Below are 14,353 nucleotides of genomic sequence, written 5' to 3' on the forward strand. Positions count from 1 at the left end.
GCAGTCTGTCATTCATTTTGAACATGAATACTTTATTCAGTGAAGAGGTTGGTCATTTCCTGGCTTTTTGCAAATAGATGTCTAAATCAACTGAAAATATTTTGAAAACTTTACTTTCTTCCCAAGATGCACAAGTGAGTTGGCTATGTAATGGCAGTTGTATGATTACAGAAGGTACATGACAGGGGTAACCAGAGCAGAGTGTGAAAGGTTAAGCCACCCATCAACTTTTAATGTATGAATCTTTGCTGACATCAAAAGGGTTATTCCAATTTGACTGTGTATTTCTTACACTGTATTTCTGAACCATTTCACCTTCTATTTCACAGCTTCCCTATCACACAGGCATGTTTTATAAGCCTAAAAGAAGATGGGATGAATAAAGCAGGTGCATTTTCTTACTTCAGAGAGAGACAAATATCTCATCTGTTTCTTACAAGGCTAAGTAGGATTTTTCTGAAAGTTACCTACTAGGCAAATGTCTGCTTCACTTTTATTTTCACTTTTGACTACATATCCACTTCAAATTCAGAATGCTTTTCTTTCAACATGTTTTCCCTTAAGGTGTTCAAAGATGTGAATATGTAATCAATGCCAGTAATTATACAGTATATTCTTTTCATAGAAATTTTATGAAGAACCAGCAAAATTGTTCTTCCAAAAGTGCAAGTATTAGATGTAGACAACACTATTAATTCAATTTTACCCCATTCTTTCTTCCCAAACCTGTCACATTTCTAATAAAGGAAAAGTGCCTAAGTGCTGATGAGATATTTTGTTTTACTGAGAAGAAAAAACTAAAAACAAACCCCAGAGTTACTATATAACATTCCCAACCACACAGATCCTGAATTGGGTCAGATATTTCAAACATTATAGAGTATTTGGATGCTTACTATTTACAGTTGCAGAAGGCTCCTATAGAACCTCTAGAAACTGCTTCTACTTTGTAAACTCAGAGAAATTTGCAAAATGATCTTGAAGTGCCAGTTCACATAAGACACCAGGTACAAGGAGGATCTTCTTTCTCCAGACTATTCTGCACATGACTCCATGATCACTAAGTCCTCTTCTCTCATCTTTACAGATCTGGAAACATAATTCTTATGGCTGACTACAATAGAACACCATCCCAGACATCTGGATAACTGAAAACTTGGAAACTGTATTCTCTAGTCTCCATCCTAAGCATCCTGTCCAACGTTTATCTTTTTGGGCTTTACTTCTGCCACAAGATTTTTCATAGAAAGATGTTTGTTTAAAAGTTGTCTTATTCTGTTTAAAATTAAGGTTGGTTTTGTTGGGTTTTTTTAAAGTAGAATGACAGAGACATTGACTAAGCCTAGAAATATTGGACTGAATAATGAAAATAATTTTGAAAAATCAAAATGCATTGGGAAAGTGAAGTCACCATGCATTTCCAATTAATGTATTTCTGACACAAATTATGAAACAAGATTTCATTTATGGACATTAGTTTTGCCTGTATTTTGTTTTGGTTTTATTTTATCTGGAAAAATTAGTATCCGAGTTTTTCTTACAGAGAAGTGTTGTGTTTCTATATGCATATGAAAGCTCTTTTACTTAGCTAGTCACATTTAAGTAACTAATATTACTATCTTTTTTACTGCCTGTCAATCTTTCTTTAAAGCTTTCTTTTCTCCAGTATATAGCCAAGTCCGTGAAAAAGCCTATGTATTTATTTATGAGCTTACTGATCCTCTCATACTTTGCAGAACAGAGGCTTTTACCCTTGTTTTTTCTGGAATTTTCCCCTTTTCATACCTTAGTCAAGTATTCTTTCTACTGTGCATCACAGTGATCCATGATGTGTGGGATTTTCTGAAATGCCAATCTACCACTTCTTTGAGGAGAGCATGACAACTTTTTTACCACCATCAGTTAGGAATCACTAGGAAAAATCATCAAATGACCTGAATATTTTAAATGAGCAAGCTTAACATGCCTGAAATTTTGCATTAACCTTTCTATTAAGGTATAAAAGGTGGAAAGTGTGGCCTTCTGACTTCTCATCTTTAACAGTGTGTATGGAAACAGAAATACTGATCACCCAAAGCACTGCTGATTTCATTTCGGAGTGATACTGAAGATTGATTAGTTCCTTTACAACAATGTTGCTAGAAAACAAGAAATTTAAAAGCTATGACATTGTTTTTCATTGTAAACTAGACTGCAAGCCAACTGGGGCCAATGAAAGCCTTTTATTTGGCTTTAATATGCTGAGGATGAGTCTTTGAAAGAGGAAGATCAGGTACATAACAGTTAAGTTAAAGTTTCTCAAAGATACTTTGTAAACGTAAAAATGCATGAGAGAAAAATAAGGGAAGAAAATTGTTCCCTTATGGTTGTGAGGAAACCACTGACATTTGCATGCTTACTTGTGCAATCTTAATATCACCATCACAGTTTCAGTATTCAGTTCCATAAGGTTTTTGCTTCCATATAAGAATTTCACTGTCTTTATAAGAGAGTATATTGGTCATCCTGTACTGAGAAGTAGCTCATCCATATAATTGGAAACTTGAAGCAGTTTTATTAAAGAATATGTTCTTACTGAAGACAACCAGTGCACTAAAGTTAAATCCAACTCCTAAGACTTAGGAAGCAGGTTTTTAAGATCTTGGTTCTCTGCTATCCCTTCAAGTGTAACTACATGTACCTTTCTATGCATACATAAAAGATGATCATGCTGAGTCAAACTAAAGATTTATCTGGCACAGCATCCTGTCTCTGAAGTGGGCAACAAAAAGTACTAAGGGAAAGAATATACAAAATTGGCAAATATGGATTCTTAGGTTCTGGGATCTAGTGGTTTAAGAAGTGTATTTAATCTCTTTTTGTCTTCTAAAAGCTTTTACAAAAATGAATTTTTATAACTAACTATACATTGTATGAATAAGATTTTGTTTCCTGTTATAAACTTCTTGCATGATAAAACAGTGATGTCCTGATGCATACAATCAATCAATTTTAATACTAATGAGCAGATGTTAGCATTTGGAAATGTTCGTGCAGGTGTATGTATGTGGAAGCTTGGGCCAATTCCCCATTGGAAACCAAGCCCTAATGTGCATTTCTAAGTGACAGCTCAGTCATAAATTCAGATATACATAAAAAAGAGAAGATTTATTAGCAGTCTCATTATGTTCCTGTCCTACAGAAACTGACTGAAATGGTGATGATACCTAGGGAAGCGACAGAAACACTCATGGCTATTTTTTCACTAAATATATGGGTGTTACTCCAATTACGTTAGTGGGAATTATGTGTGCATATTGAGAGAAATAAATCAGCCTGCAAAGTACTGAAAGTGCGCAGGTGTTCCCACTTTTAATTTTTTTCTCATTAAATTGCTCATTTGTAATTTCCACATGTATTCATACCCCTTAGAGCTCTCAGCTGAATATTTTTCTCACACTAAATCCTCATAAGCATTTATAACAACTTGATTCTCTGGTAAATAGTCTGTATTCCTTAAGAAAAAAAGGAAAAAAAGAAAAAAAGAAACAGTAAAGGCAAAAACATGGAGCAATCTAAAGAACAAATGATGGATCTCAGTGTTACGTTCCACATCATTTTGTGGGAAAGTGTCTTCTACGTGTATATAGACTATATAATTTCTTTCCTCTGACAGAATAAGATTTCAAAACTGAAATGCAACTCGTCTGTCATTCAGTTATTCAGATTATTTGCTATTTCTCAGCCTTCATTCAACCCTCCAAATTAAGGCAAAGTCTCCATCTTTCAGATTTTTTTCTGCATGACATTTTAGTAGCTGAAGCTTCCAACCTATCTGTGCAATGAAAACACATCCTTACCATCTCATATTCTCTCATGTCATCTAGAGGAAAAATGGAAGAGAGTCCATCTATCTAGTTTATTTTAGAAAGGCTGTGCCCTTCATAAATGTAACCTTTTCCTGTTTATATCTAACCAGAATTCTGAAAAGATCATTTTCTTAGCTCAAAGATTTCCAAATAGTGCTAGTCTTATCAGTGGGGGGACATGACTTGCTTCAATGTGGTTTGCAGAAGAAATCTCTGTCTCTTGGTATCAGGTGCTGAGTATTATGGCAAATGCCTCCATGCATGGAGTTACTCCTGAACAACTGTTCTCTGTAAGGTCTGCATGTAGCATGAATGCAGCTGGGTCCCTGGCCCAAAGCACATGCAGTGCCTAGTGGAGGAATCCAGATAGTGTCAGTGTGAGCAAACTGTATAGAGCAAGAATGAAGGAGATAACCTGGACTAGGTGAGAGGATGGAGTTATGACTCAGTGTGGTGTACCCAAAAAGATGCTTGACAGCAGGATGGGAGGATGAGATGTGCCAAGAAATGCCTAGTCTGCTCAGAACGCAGACTTTCTGCTACTATTGTTATTAGTCTCACCTGCAACTTTCTCTGCCAGCGGTACCAGTGTATCTGAGATGAAGTAACAATTGTTTTGACCTGCCAAATGTTGATATATGCTCCTTTATCACTATCTCAGGCAGCAGATGTGCAGAAGCTTCTTGTCTTAATTTTAAAAATCCTTCAAAGCCTCTCATCTTTCATTCAGTATCAGAAAATTATTTGATTTCCATATCACAGGCCTCTGACCTTCCAAATGTTGCCTGCTGATTGAATTTTCAAACAAGTCTGCTGATAGTCAGTCCTTAGCAGGGCAAGCATATTTTGCACTTCACACTTTTGCCCATATTGGAGTTAATAGGAACAATGTCACATCATAAGTCTTAGGCATATGGCAGAATTCCTATCTCTTTCTCTTAAAATCAAGCTTGAAAGTATTGCTTAAAGATATGATTTCTTACAAGCAGACTTTTTGATCCATTTACATTCAAGGTGAGTCTAGTTGATCATTTTAGGCCTTTAGTTTTTAATTTAGCAATGCTTTAGTGGGACATAAGTTCATGAACTTATTTTTTTTTTTTGTAAAATAAAAATCTTCATGTGAAAATTATATTTATTCTTCTATAAATTTGCTTCTTATATGTTTATGACACCTATACTGCATTTAAAAAATGGTAACAAACTGATATGACAATAAGACTGAAAACAAAATACTACACATTTTAAACAAAACAGAATCTCATACTGGGCTTCCACATTCAAAGCATACACTGCATTTTTTTAACAATTCTATTAACTTACTAAATATGACAAATACTTCCACATACAAGAAAAACATTCTGTTATATTACTACACTGTTTACTTAGAATTGTGTGTCCTCTGCAAGCTGGTAAACACGTAACTGGCAAAATACATTTTCAAGCAACTTATTGGTACCACAATATTGTATCTTAGAGTATCAACATTAGTTTCGTAACTCAAGGAATGGAGAACAATTTGTATTGCTATTAATATAAAACATAGCTGATTTTAGAGTCACCAACTAGTTCTCAGATAATTTTTACACAATAATTGTCACCTACATTACTGTTTATTAGATTTCATCATTTCAAAATTTATCTAGAATGTAATAAAACTTTCCTTGCTAATCAGTTCTTGGTAAAAATAAAAACTAGAGCAAGTTCAAAAACTACAGAAAATTATATTAATATAGGCTGTTGATTTTCTATCAAAGCCAACAACATCTTCATCAGCATTACAGCCATTTTCTTGTATTAGTTTCACTGGTAGGATGGTGAAATTAGAAAGTAATGAAGAAGTCTATTAATGGACAATTGCAGCCAATTATCTATAAAAGCAAAGTAGATAAATGTTGGAACAAACAATCATTTTATGATTTCAGCCTATGTCCTTATTTCTGTGACAACTATATCCTTCCTCCATATTCTGTATTTGTGCAACCAAAAGATGGCAGTGCTTCATCAACAATTCCCACCAAGTTTAAGTTTATCCTTAGGTCATCATTTACGATATGTGAAAGCTTTAAGAAAATGCAGTTTTACAAGCTATCCAGTCTCCCTCTGTGATCAAATTTCAAAAGGAATGAAAGGGGTTCTAAATTGTTTTTAAGGTGTTTTGGTTCTCTGACATCTTACAAAGCTTACTTGATTAATATCCTCTGTTTCACTTATAAAACAAGATTTTGTAGAATACTTAATAAATATAGATCAGTTAAGTCAGTTTCTCCTATTCTAAGATTTAACAAACTTAGGCAATTCTGTATCTGGCAGTGACTTATCATCATAACTTTATAGTCTTTCCTCAAACTCGATATTACAACTCATACTGAATCCTTAACCATTTTAAATAGAGACCAAAGACAGATGTTTAAAACTTTGTATGAACCCAGTGATGTCATTTGTAGTTTCTTCCTCTATATTAAAGCACAGAAGCCAACATTTTTTTCATAAAAACCAAGTCTCATGTATCATGTTTCTGCCTTTTTCTTTTTCCATGTTGTATTTTCCTCAGAACACTTTTTTTCATGCACAAAGTTGTTCACAACAGCTCTGTCTCATAAATATTTTGGCAGATTCTGTGCTAGTGCTGCTCAGCATGTCTGTGTCATAAACATGAAACAGATCTAGACTATTTGCCATGACCCTAGATTTGGTTTATTTTTATGATGAGATACATTCTATTTCATGTAAAACACCTTTCTGTAAAAAGAAAATAATAAAATACCAAGCCATACAGTTACAAACTAATGAATAGTATGTTAGAATCAATTAAGTTGTTCTGTTCTAATTCCTTTATCAAAAAAGTATTATATTTACTTTTGTTCAATAGTGGTTCCTGTTCTGATGGTTTTGTTAAAAAGTTAATTCAGCCTTCACTGCTTCATTTATTCTTTTTCTTAAAATGAGGATAATAATACTAATTTTTTAAAATAATTTTGGAATTATACTGATAAGAAAATACATATATATATAAAAATATACACACAGACATAAATACAAATAGGCATGCAAATAGGAGCTACATATTATGAATGATGTTTTATAAATATTTCAACATCAGTACAATGTTTGTTGTGATCTCAGGTCTATGTTATAGAAAGTGAGTAATCTAACCTAATATTAGTCATCTGCTGATATCCTTAAGAAAGGCATGTATGAACATAGAATTACTGGACTTCTTATTCCTTAAAGGTGAAGTATAACTTTTTGCAAGGTTTTTTTTCAAAACTGATAGCCCAGAAATGCTCAATGAACTGCACATCAGAACATTATGTCCATATTCCTTACTATAAATTCAATTTCTTGAGCAGATACACATCTCACTTTTTTGCTAATGTGACTTTATGCATGAGAGGATATGTATAGTGACTTGAGATATCCATAATGCAGTTTCCAGAAGGTACTAAAATAGAATTTTTTAATAAAAACTAGTTTTCTGCCAGCTCACCTGCCAGTTTCTGGCAGCTCACTTGGTTGGCTATCATAGACGAGCAGCTTTTGGTTATTTTGGTTGCATACCAACATTTATATTTGCTTATCAGTCTATATTCACAGCAGAAGTGCCTATTTCGCATCATGCAAATCCCTGGGGTTTTGTCTTTTGTGCTTTTAACAGAGATATGCACATATAATTCCAATTAAACAAAACGTTATCTATTCAGGACAAAGTAGCTTGTTCCCAAGAAGATCTTGTCACTAGACATTCAGCATCTTTTATATGAACAGTTTCTTCCATCAGATGTTGATAATCTGGAAAAAAAAAAAAATAGTTTGGATTGTGTCAAATCTATTCACAGTCTTCTGGGGCAAAAAAAAAAAAATTGTAAGGATAGACTTGCAGGCAGGAGAAAGCAAAAGAGCAAAAATGCCTGTTTCTTCAACACCTTGGTACTTAAAATGTTGCAGGCTAATTGAGAAGTTCTTTTTTAGCCCGGGAGAATTTCAGTACATGCTTTTTTTCACATTACATCTGCTATAGATAAGACCCAAACCAAACTGTTCAAGTTTACTTTACTGAGTTAAAGTATCTTGTAACAATGCTTCTGACTCAAAAGAACTTTCTAATTTCAGATGGAATTTTGAGTCCAGTACTATAGAAATCAATTTCTTCAAGTAATATTTTCTAAAGAAAAAAAAAGTATGATTTTGCAATTTCTGATGGCAGCAGTTTCCTCCTATATTAATTATTTTTCCTCCTAACCTGTATGTGATATATGACACTTCTTATCTGAGCAGGTTATTTCTTAAGATAATGATATTCAATAATTCTCAACACTTCTCCCAGACTAGATGAATGCTAAAAAAGTCTAGGTATCCGTAAGTGCACAGTTTGCAATCAAAATTAACTTTCTACCTAATGTCAACGAAGTTTATCTTTTAGCTATTTTGGGTGTCACTTGGATAATGTCAGCATTTAGACATTACTTAAACACATATTTAGTCTAAGCAATAAAACATTACAAAGCATATTATGAAACATTACATTGAGATGAAAATTACTATTTACAAGCTGAGGACTAGGTTTGTGTTGAACATAACACAAGATTACAATGTTGTACTGTATGGTAAAGGTTTGTATTTTTATTTTATATTTATATAGGCATGCAAGGGTAGCTTCAGAGAAAAATGAAGCATATCTCATCTCTTTGCTACCATTTATATGTACAAATACAGCTTTTGCTCAGATTCCCACTATCTCACACCTCAGCACATCATACTGTACTTTCGCTTTGGTAAATGTAAACTCTTAGGACATTTTCATCCAGAAGATCCTTTTTTTTGCTCTCTGCATTCACCATGTCATCTTTTCCCCCTTTTCTTGTTCTGTTACACCAAATACAACCTGATTACCTTTTATTTCACTGGCTTTGTGGTTTATTCCATTATGCCTTTTCATTCGTCAGTGCTGCTTTCAATATGCCCATCATGCCAATCTCCATTACAGACAGTTGAATTTTCCAGCAAGAATCTCCATGCTTTGTCTCTCACATGACAATGGTAAACTGATACTTTGTAAATAAAAATAACAGTACTAGTGAAAATTAATAACAGTAATAACATTATTTATGTCCTTTCATTTGTTGTGAAACATATTGTTAAAAAGTTGTGTGCAACAAGCTATCATCAGTGCACAAGAGGTTTTGCTGCAATCCAGGGAATTAGGATGAATACTTTCTAATAAGATATAACAATGTTTTATTTACTTGAACAACCATTTGCAGAGATGTTGGAATATTCTTGTAGTGGAAACATCTAGGCAATGTAAATGCAAACATATAGTCTACACACCAGGAAGCAGAGCTCAGAAGTACCCGGGCTAATGCTGCATAAAGCCAATTTGACATGGTAGAGTTTGTGAGCTTGTGACCTGTTTAATAGTGGCTGAACCATTTCTGGACTTGAGTTGATTCTAGAGAAAATGTAGCTGCTTTAACCCAATGCTACAAATGGGTTACTGAGCCCCCTGAATTCAACCTAGGTGCATTGTATTTAGTCATCTACACCATGGCATGATTATTTCTCCAAGTTCAGTTACTTGTAAACAGATAACCAAGTGCTGATTTTATATCGATCTTCTGTTTTTAGTGCACTGTAGTGACATAAATTGTTTTTTTCCACTTCTAGTGTTTGTGACTTATTTAAGCCTTTAACAGTGGCAGGGTGTATATGGCCCTTTAACTTCTTTGTGCTTTTGTTTCCTTGTTAAGGGAAATGGATTTAATATTGGTTGCAAACTTCATAAGTAGATGAAGATATAAGTCAATATTACTAAAAATTAGTGAATGACTATGGCAACAAAATCCATCAGAACACTATAAATAAAGGAGACATAAGCAGGATAAATCCAGCCTAAAGACATCAAACCATGTCTTTTTGGTGCTAACATCTTTGGAATGTGTCAGTGGAGAATCTAAATCAACTGACTTACAGCATCATGGAATAACCACAAGTATGTTCTACCGAACTGCACCATCTCTCCACTGCATCACTTTTACGGTCCTCCTTCAAGACCAGATTTTATCACTGTGACATTTAGTTCCTTTTGTTGTTTAACCTTACTTTTTTATCTCTCTTCCTTTTCTTTTTTTTCCTACCATGCACAAATCAGCATTGATACTCCAGCTGCGAGAATAATCCTACCGACTGTAAAATGTTATGATTATAGTCTGTGTTCTGAACTATCAATCAGCACATCAAGAGCATTATAACCATTAAATGGAAATGTTTAATATATTTTAGGGGAGTCTTTCAGCTTTCCTGGTATATCTATTTTTGAGAAGATGAGAAGTTCTAGTCTGAGAACCAGAATAGAAATATTTTGAAATATCTCATTTTTTTAAAATTTAAAATCAAGAAAGATATAAAATGAATAGCTATCACTACTAAGCTTAGAAACAAATTTTAATTGAGGATCCTTTTCAATAGATCCTCAGTTTTAATTAATTGAAGAGTTTGAAATCCATATTGCTACAAATGGATTTTCTCACTCTGGTCGTTTCCAGGAAAAAAGGAAAAATGGCAAAAAAAGTATCGAATGTTGATACTTTGGGCATCTGGTTTTCTTCAAGATTTGTTTCAAGTTGTTTTCATTCACCTATATCATTGACTGAGCTGAATTAAAAGTGACTTTACTAAGGCATTGTCTGTATAACCTCTGTGAGAAGTTACCCATTCTTACTCACATAGTGGAATTCAAATCCTTCTTTCCACTTAATTTTACCTATGAGAGTCAGCCTCCAGATAGGTGTCATTATTGAAATGCTTTTTAACCATGACCCAGTTGCTAAGGGATGTTCTGGAAGTTTGAAGAAACAAAACCATTCTCTTTATTGGCCCTTATTTTAAGGAATATCCACACTGAGCCAAGCCCAGGTACTGGGAATATCTTTGATAAATATATCTCTTCTCCCATTACACATAATATTTCATGAGGAAACTTACAGTTTTTAAACAAGCTAAAGCACTTTTATTTGACGTAGTTTTTAGGATGACTGTCCACAGATAGCATAAAAGCAAGTTAGATTCTTTCCTAAAGTAAATATTTTAAATCAATGGAGTTATACCAGTAAACACATACTGCTTATAATTAAGTCCTTAAATTACTCTAGTACTATTAAACACAGTATTTATAAATATAAATGTTCTCCTGAAAATGAATCTTTTAAATATTTTAACTGTAAGCAATATCAGATACCACTAAGTCGTGTATTCATCAGGGTTATTTTAAGACAGTTCATATCAACAGAAAGCACACTATTACATCCAGGAACACAAAAAATTACACATGCCCAGCCAAGTACCTCTTCCATGTACCTTTGGTTATCTATGCAGTCTTTTCTACACATTCATTTTTAGAACCTGTTCCAATCCACAACTCATGGACTATGACTATTTCTGCATTAGTCATGCAGATTCTGACTTCCTTTTTTTCACAGATTTTGGGAATTTTTTGCTAACTACTTTCTGTTCAGTTAAGTACATACACTTTTTTTAAAAAAAACATTTAATAATATTCTCTCCATGATTTACAATTAAATAAAAGTGAATATGATATATATTAGATTTAATCATTGATAACCATAAAAAGATTTAGTATTCCAAGCATTTAGGGTGAGATGGGTTTTTTTGTTAGTGAGGGTTTCTATTAAAAATACACAACTCTACTAAATATATAATACTTAGCAGTTTTTAGAAATTAAGATTTAAATATAGATTCACAGAGCTTGTGAAAAAGCAACTTTATGAGTCAGCTCTTAAATTCCTGTAAATCAGCTTACTCCCATTCAGCTAACTCAAGATCCGATTTTTTAAATGCAACATGGAAATATTGCTCGTCCTAGACACGATCAGAAATCCTCATTTATTTTTTCAGAAAATTTTGTCCTCTTTTCACTTTGTCGAATGGCTGTACTGAAAAGAAATGGTATAAGGCATAGTGACATCTGAGAAATTCTACGTAGCCAGGGATTTACTAATCCTCTTTTAAGAGTACTGAACAATGTGGAAAAAGGGAAAGAAAATTAAGAATAGCATTTTTATGCACATCCAGCTCTGCCTCTCCAGATAGAAGTGTGAAGTGAGGATTGCTTAAATGGGATGGAAGAAGGTGATCAAAAGCAGCATGAAATCTATCCCCCATGTGACCAATGCAAAACACATTATAGAGCTAAAATAGAAAGGCTTAAACAGTAAATATTTCCCAAAACCTAAAAAGAATTTGGCAGAAATCTTTGTAGTTGGGAAAAGCACCACTGAGACATATTAACGTTTACTCCACTTTCTTTGTATTATCTATCTCCAAACACTCGATGTTTTGAATGAAAAGACTAGTGAGTCCTCTCTAACCACACAGGTTTCCTTCCGTTTCTCCTCATCAATCTGCTAACTTTTTTTTTTTTCTTTTCCCTGGAATTTCCCACTTTAGTTTGAAATTTTACACACTTCTTCATGAGTGAATCTTAAAAAGAATTCTGTTATCCTGTTCAAAAAAGCAGAGCTAAGTTTAGCTGAGAGCTAAATTTAGCTAGATCTATGAACTATTATTCTCAAGAATGATTCATATACATGAGGCCATTTTCTTGACTGTCAGAAATCCATGAGCACTTCTTATCTAATATAGTGCGGCAGGGCACAGTGGGGGCAGGGAGGGCTGTGAGCATGGGGGCTCTCCCGGGGTGGGCAGTGCAGGGCCTGGCAGCCAGGGCTGATCCCACCGCCCCAGCCAGAAGCTTGGGGGGCAGCCCCAGCCCTGAGCACTGGGCACCTCCCTGGGGTCAGGGACACACCAAGGTCGGGCTGGGATGTCAGCCCACAGGTGGGAGTCAGGATAAGGCCTGGTGAAGGGAACCAGGGTCAGACACAGCACTGAGATGGTCCAGCAGGGCCAGGGGGATGGGGACAGGATGAGACGGGGCCAGGGGTCAGGAGGAGGGTCAAGGTCCTGGCCAGGCCAGGGCATGGCTGCCGTCAGCTCAGGCTGAGACCACACCTGACAGCACTGGCTTAAATCTGCTCCTGAGTGAAAAAAAGAGCGGGGAGCCTCCACTGAGCTGTCTTGATGCACTTCATCCAGGCCAGCCACTGCCTCATGTCTAAGCTGGCCCAAGCCCCAGCAGCCACATCCCCATGAGCCAAGGTGCGCTCAGGCCCCCGAGAGCATCGTCACAGACATTTTTGTGTTTTGTATATTGCTACTGCAGGAAAGAGCTGCAGCTAGCTTCTACAAATCGCTTCAAGTCCGTGACAGCTTCCAGAACACTAAAAAGGAGGAGCAAGGTTATTCCAACCGTGTGCCACTTACATGGGGGCAATGTATGTGTACCCAAATACATGTTTTCAAGTTTCAACCACATTTGAGAAAGAAAACAATTACATTAAAATTCATTTTCCCCCCTTCTTTTAACTCTTAATAAAGGTGAAAACTCAGAACATACAAACTGCCTACGTAAACTGAGAAAATGTCATGTTTAGCATAAATACTCTCAAAGCTTTATTAGAACAGTTGTTATTTTTACTTCAAGGAGCTAATATACCTTTGTCTGGGTAGATGGATGTATGGAAGCCATTAAACAACGTCTGTTGGATTTCTGGTTTTGTGTTATCAGTATAAATGCTAGTAAATGGACTTCTACTAATTTAAGGAAAAATAGTAGCCACTTTTGGTTGAGTGGCATAACTGGATAAAGGTAACCTCTATCAAAAGTACATACTTCTTCTATCTTCTATCTCATGTGTTATCTTTATGAAGCTGTTCACTAGATCAATTTGTTTGGAAAAGAATGTTTACAGATTAAAAAAATGAATATTTACATATGAATATGCTAAATCTTTTTGTTTATTTTGCAGGTGTTTTACAAAAAGTCTGGTGAAAACAAGGAAAACAGAAAAAAAAAATAGTATCTTACAGGTTATTTACCATTCCACCATCAGAAATAAAAATTCAACACACTTATCTTTACTTGCTGTAAGAGTAGAATGCTTCAACTGCATGGACTAAGAGAAACACATCATACAAATAGCAGAGGAAACAATGACTGGGCATTTGTAACATTGGAAACACTGCAATACAAATGCTGACAAGCTACTTCAGACTTTCCCACTCATTGTGAGGTCCCTAAACCACTAGTAAATTAAACAAACAAACAAAAAAACAATTTTAGAACAATTCTTTTTTTTTCTTTTCTTTTTTTTTACATTTTTATGAATTGGCTCCATTTTATGTGTTACTTGCTTTTTATGACACTAACAGCTTCATCACGTGAAACATAGTTTCCAAGCACTCGCCAGAGCACTCTTTTTATTCTACAGTGTAAAAATTTAGTACCTCAATTAAATGTACGAAATTTTCTGGCATCACAGATAATCACCACCACATTTTTGTTATTCTTGCTAATTTCTTATACAACATCAAAAGCAAAATTTCTCTAAATAGTGAAATATTTTATTGTCAATTTTGTATTAAC

This window comes from Aquila chrysaetos, chromosome 1, assembly GCF_900496995.4.
Source record: "Aquila chrysaetos chrysaetos chromosome 1, bAquChr1.4, whole genome shotgun sequence".
NCBI classification, from domain to species: Eukaryota; Metazoa; Chordata; class Aves; order Accipitriformes; family Accipitridae; genus Aquila; species Aquila chrysaetos.